Source organism: Panthera tigris, chromosome B1, assembly GCF_018350195.1.
Source record: "Panthera tigris isolate Pti1 chromosome B1, P.tigris_Pti1_mat1.1, whole genome shotgun sequence".
Taxonomy (NCBI): Eukaryota; Metazoa; Chordata; class Mammalia; order Carnivora; family Felidae; genus Panthera; species Panthera tigris.
In genome coordinates, this window is record NC_056663.1 from 70,988,741 (window position 1) to 70,994,989 (window position 6,249).

At 36.1% G+C, this 6,249-nt stretch overlaps 1 pseudogene; it reads left to right on the forward strand.

Moving 5' to 3' along the window:
- The first annotated feature begins 3,087 nt into the window (after positions 1–3,087).
- LOC107179820 lies at positions 3,088–4,635 on the forward strand (annotated as a pseudogene).
- Positions 4,636–6,249: the final 1,614 nt, after the last annotated feature.

Genomic DNA, 6,249 nt, shown 5'->3' on the forward strand with positions numbered 1-6,249 from the left:
AAGTGTCCAACTTTGGCTCAGGTCATGATCTCATCGTTCATGAGATTGGGACCCATATCAGGTTATGTGCTGACAGCTCAGAGCCTGGAGCCTGCTTCGGATTCTGTGTCTCCCTCTCTCTCTGCCCCTCCCCTGCTCATTCACTGTCTCTCTCAGTCTCTCAAAAATAAATAAACATTAATTTTTTTTAATTAAAAAAATAATTCCATATGATTCAGTAATTCCACTATTGGATATTTGCACAAAGAAAATGAAAGCACTATTTCTAAAAGATAAATGCACTCCTATGCTTACTGAAGCATTATTGCAATAGTCACTATACGGAAGCAACCAAAGTGTACATTACCTACTTAGATGAATGGAAGAGAAGAAGTGGTATACAATGGAATATTATTCAGCCATAAAAAAGAATGAAATTGGGCCATTTGTAACAGCAAGGGTGGGGTAGATGGTATAATGATAAGTGAAATAAATCAGACAGAGGCATAAAAATACCATATATCTTACTAATATGTGGATACCATATATCCACTAATATGTGGAATATATCTTACTAATATGTGGAAACAAACCAAATAAAAAAGGAGACAAACAACAACCAAAAACAACCACAAAAATAGACTCTTAAATACAGACAACAAATTGGTGGTGGCCAGAGGGGAGGTAAGTGGGATGAAATAGATAAGGGGGATTAAAATATAAAACTTCCAGTTATAAAATCAGGCATAAAGATGAAAAGTAGAGCATAGAGAATATAGTCAATAAGATTATAATGATGTTGTTTTGTGACAAATGGTGACTACCTTTATCATGATGAGCCTGAGTAATATATAGTTAATTGAATCATTATGTTGTACACCTGAAACTAATATAGCATTGCATATTAATTATACTTCACTTAAAAAATAAATAAGAATGAAAATGCCTAATTTGTACATAATACCATATGAGCTAAATTAACTCATCCCTTTCCAAGTAAATCTCTTTTTAGTAAATATATTGAAATGTCTCATTTTCAATCATTTTTGCAGTTACTGCTGCTATTGATTTATTTTTTTCAAACAAAATTGGTTGAAGATTTCTTGGATGGAGAAAATTGTGCTGAGTACTGAGATAAAAAAAATGTGAATGCAAAGACCTCATAACCAAATCTGGTAACAGAACATCAACCTTGAATTAAATACATTGTCAAAACACATATAATAAGAGGCTTGATGTCTTAATTTTCTCTCGCTGTCTTTCAGTTCACAGATCCTCTTTCCGCTCTATGAAATGCTCTTTGCCATCATTCATCATTATATTTACTACAACTCATCCTTTGAATTTCTGCTCAGATGAAATTTCCATTAGGCAGCTTTTATCCCTCTTTCCAAAGTAAAGGGAGAGTACTCCTACAGCGACTTGTTGTTACATATCATAGCACTACTCAAATTAGTTTTATTGTGTGTTTGTCTTACCACTAGACTAAATTTTTTTAATGTGGTTCATAACGTTTCTTTGTGTATCCTCAACCTAGCCCAACCATAGAAAGTGCTTAAGGATGGTTAAGTGCATCCGTGGAACAAGAAGCCTGACAGCGTTATGGGAACACACAAAAACAGTTAATTATTCTGTTGGAGGAAGCATGGAGATTAGTCAGGACAGCTTCCTGGTAGTGATGACATTTGAGCCAGACCTTTTAGAGAAGGAAGTAGAAGGAAAAGGGTATGTCTGGAAACAAATAACTTTTGGATCAGTTACACGGATTAGAAATTACAGAGTTCTAGAAATCTGTCTACACTGTTTTAAATAACGGCGTTCTTTTACTCTGTCTTCTCTTTAAAATCTTTCTTGTACTCTTTGGATGTATTTACATACTGTGTTTTTATAATCCACTATATAATTTGACTCAAAGTTCTTCTCTGTTTTCTCTTCTACTCACTGTATGATTTTCAGTGAAAGGGAATTTGTAATACGCTGGACAAAATAATTTACTGCCATTTAAAATAACCTAGAAAATGGTTCCTAGCTAGAGATAGATACTAGGAGAATTTCACCGCAGAACTCTTGGCATCGTCAGTTACTGAGCCTGAATGCTGGTGTCCTCTCCATGTTCCTCCACACTGGGCTGTCATTGGCATAGATTTTTAACTTGCTACTTCAAAGAAAAACTATTTAGATTTAGATTGTACAGTGCTCTAGAAGCTCACGTATATATGGCATTCTTACCATCAAGAGCTAAAACTGTAACTCCCCCCACCTCCCACCCACCACCCTCCTTAAGTGCAACAGGTGTCATTCCAGGAGAAAAGGTCTCATAACAGATCTGTGCGTGGGAATTTAATCAGATATGTCTGCAAAGTGGAAGGAGATTTGATGTCCTCAATATAATTACAGTGGTGATGGGCTCCAAGCACTATCCTTGCCACATTAATCCAGAATTTTTCCTAGTAGATTTTTGAATGGAAACGTGATCGTAAATGGGGCTGCTGTGATTTGCATGTATGCCTATTGGACAGGAGATATGAGGGAGTGGGGAGGAGGGTGAGTGAAAGGATAACTAAGTCAGAAAAATATTGAAATATACAAATGTCAGGAAATTTTGGTTCCTCAGTGCCAAAGGGAGGGGCTGCCACTGACCTCATGAGACTTGAGCCCTTTCATTCTCTGTATTCTTTTCCTTCTTTTATTTTACTAGACTACACTGTGACTTTTAATTTATTCATATCTTATGAGGATTTAATGGGTTTATCATTGAACTTAATATAATAATCCATCTGACATATTATTGGTATATTTAATATTGGCCAGGATGAGAACAGGGAAAAATATTTTCATCTGGAATTTTCAGATACATTAAAAAAAAACTTAATGCTAAGGTAAATTGGCTTATAGCTTTTACATATTGAACAGGTTAATTTCCTCTTGCCATAATTTTTGCTACTGTGTATTGGAAATTACTTGAGGGTTCTGCTTAATAGCTTTTTTTTCTTATAATTTCACTGGGGAGTACTTTTATTTGGTGGCAGTATGTTAACAGGATTACCTTACAGATTGTGTGAGATAATCAATGTGAAAAGAACTTTACAAATTGTAACTTTCAGGAAGATGGCACCAAAAACGAAGAAGGAAGCCTCTGCCCCTCCCAAAGCCGAAGTCAAAGCAAAGGCTTTGAAGGCCAAAAAAGCAGTGCTGAAAGGCATCCACAGTCATAAAACAAAAAAAAAGATCTACATTCTGATGGCCCAAGACACTGCGTCTCCTAAGGTAGCCCAAATATCCTCAAAAGAGCACCCCCAGGAGAAACAAGCTTGACCCCTATGCCATCATAGTGAGACAATTTTTTATCCTTTTATATCACAAGCTTGGCATGTCTTATTAGCATCTTCCTACACGTAGCTAAGAGAAGAAACAGACTGTGATAAGAATGTATTTGAATGTAGAGGCGCCTGGGTGGCTCTGTCGGTTAAGCATCCGACTTCAGCTCAGGTCATGATCACTCAGTTCATGAGTTTGAGCCCCAGATCGGGCTCTGCTGACAGCTCGGAGCCTGGAGCCTGCTTTGGGTTCTGTGTCTCCCTCTCTCTCTGCCCCTCCCCTGATTGTGCTCTGTCTCTCTCTCTCTCAAAAATAAATAAAAATTAAAAAAAAAGAATGTATTTGAATGTGTTTGTGTCTGATATTATCTTATTGTACATAAAGAAATTAAGATATTTATTACACCTTATATATAATTTATTCAGTGGAAGTCAGTGAAAAGTCTTCTGAGAAAACAAGGTGCCGTTAAAATGCCAGGATAGGAGCAGTGGTGTGATAGCGCCTTAGACTGGTGTAAGACCATGGCTTTGAGTCCTGAGTCTACTATTTATTAGCTTCATGACCTTGAGTATATAAGCTACATCATCATTTGATTTGCATGTGTTTGGAATAGAACAATGCAAGCTTACTTCTTCAAATTGATATAAGGATATGAGGATGCTTTTGGTACCTTTTTTTTTTTTTTTTTTTTACATTTTTGTGTGTTCTGCCTTGTTTTCTTTAGAAAATCTTGTTTTGCTGTGTGATTCCCACCTATCTGATAGGAAGATTTACTGAGGACTCCAGAGGCAATCTGCACATGAAATATCAGTAAGGGTTATTATTTTCATGGTAGGTATCTTAGAGTGTTGGAGAAAGTGCCTTAAAAATGGCACTATTATTACTTTAATCCACTGAACTCTCCTTATATAGTCCTTATCTCCTTACACAACAGTATGGTAAAAGCTGTTTCAGAAAGTTGTTTATTTCACCACGAGATCTTGTCAAATATTTCTACATGTAAAAGGCTTTCTGTTATTTTCTTTTTTAATTTTTTATTTATCTAAGTAATCTCTTCACCCTACATGGGGGTTGAACTCACAACCCTGAGATCAAGAGTCACACGCTCCCCCGACTACTGAGTCAGCCATGAAGAAAATAGAAGACAACACACTCGTGTTTATTATGGTTGCCAAGGCCAACAGGCGCCAAATTAAACAGATTGTGAAGAAGCTCTATGACATTGATGTGGCCAAGGTCAACACTCTGAGGACGCCTGATGGAGAAAAGAAGGCGTATGTTCATCTGGTTCCTGACTATGATGCTTTAGATGTTGCCAATAAAATTGGGATCATCTAAACGGAGTCCCGCTGGCTAAATCTAAATATAAATTTTTTCACCATTAAAAAAAAAAAAGATTATAATGTTGGGGCACTTCAGTGGCTCAGTTGGTTAAATGACCCATTCTTGATTTCTGCTCAGGTCATGATCTCATGGTTTGTTAGATTGAGCCCTGCGTGGAGCTCTGCACTGACAGCATGGAGACTGCTTGGGATTCTCTCTCTCCCTCTCTCTTGAAAATGATTAATCAATTTTGTTTTCCTTTTGTTTTCAGTCTCACCAAAAATCTCAGCTAACAAAGAAAAAGATATGCTGTAAAATAATATTTAGTTGGACTTTTGATTGGAGTTGTATGTATACCTTGGTTTGAGGAGAATTGATGCATTTGAAAAATCAATTTATCTTCAGGAACAAGATATGTGATTTTAATTATTCGTGTCTCATTTTATATTCTACAATAAACTTCAAGAGAGTGTTTGTTACATGCTAAATCTTTTTCCCCTGAAATTCACATGTTGAATCTTCAACCCCCAATGTGATGATATTTGGATATAGGACCTTTAAGGAGAAAATTAAGGTTAAATGAGGTCAGAAATGTGGGGCCCTAATCTAATAGAATTGGTATGCTTATAAGAAGAGGAAGTATTCTCTTTGTTCTTTTTCTCTCTCTTTGCATAGATGAGACATGGAAAGACCATATGAAGAAATAGTAGGTGAACCACCTAGAAGCCAGGAAGAGAGTTCTTACCAGAAACGGATTCAGCTGGAACTTTGCTCTTGGATCTCTAGCCTCCAGAATTATGAGAAAATAAATTTCTATTGTTTGAGCCACCCAGTCTATGTTTTATTTTGTTGTGGCAAACCAAACAGACTACGGCAATGTTTTTAAATTGGTTGTATTTCTTATAAAATTCTGCTTCATTCTTGAAAATAATGATAATGCAAATAATGATAAATCCAAATTTTTTAAAAATTTTTACTCTCCTTATTTGAAGTTAGCTATTATCACTGCAGTTTATTAAACAATGATAGAAAATAGCCGTAATGTTTCTTCTCATAGGAATGCAGTATTATTTCATCAGTGAGCCTAATATTGTCTAAAATGATTTGAAGTGTTCTTTATTATATTAGTGAAGTGATAATTACCCAATATGTATAAAAACCCTATTGTTTTGCCCATAATTTATAGCCTGATATATCAAGATCTCAAATTTAGACTCCTCTCCACCTTCAGACACACTTTAATAAAATTGGCTGTTGATATTTCCACTTGGATATCTTACAAATATTCAAATTCACTATGTGTCAGGCGTCTCGAAATCAGCATGTCTAGAACTTAATGTGTCCTCTCCCTCTTCCCACCCCCTACTTGTAGTCTATGACTTATCTCAGCCAAATGATTTACCTAGTAGCCCAGATCATCCGGACACCATATTTGATTCTTCTTTCTCCTTCAAACCCCATTATTTATATCCATGTCCCCTTGAATCTTTTCCCAGGCTTATCTGGAAGGGTGACATAGATTAGGAGTGATTAAAAGTAATCTGAAGAATGAGTAAGTGTTCTCTGGGCATATTAGAAACATTAGGGGAGGAAACCCCAACAACAAGCATGGCTTTCTTACAAATCATC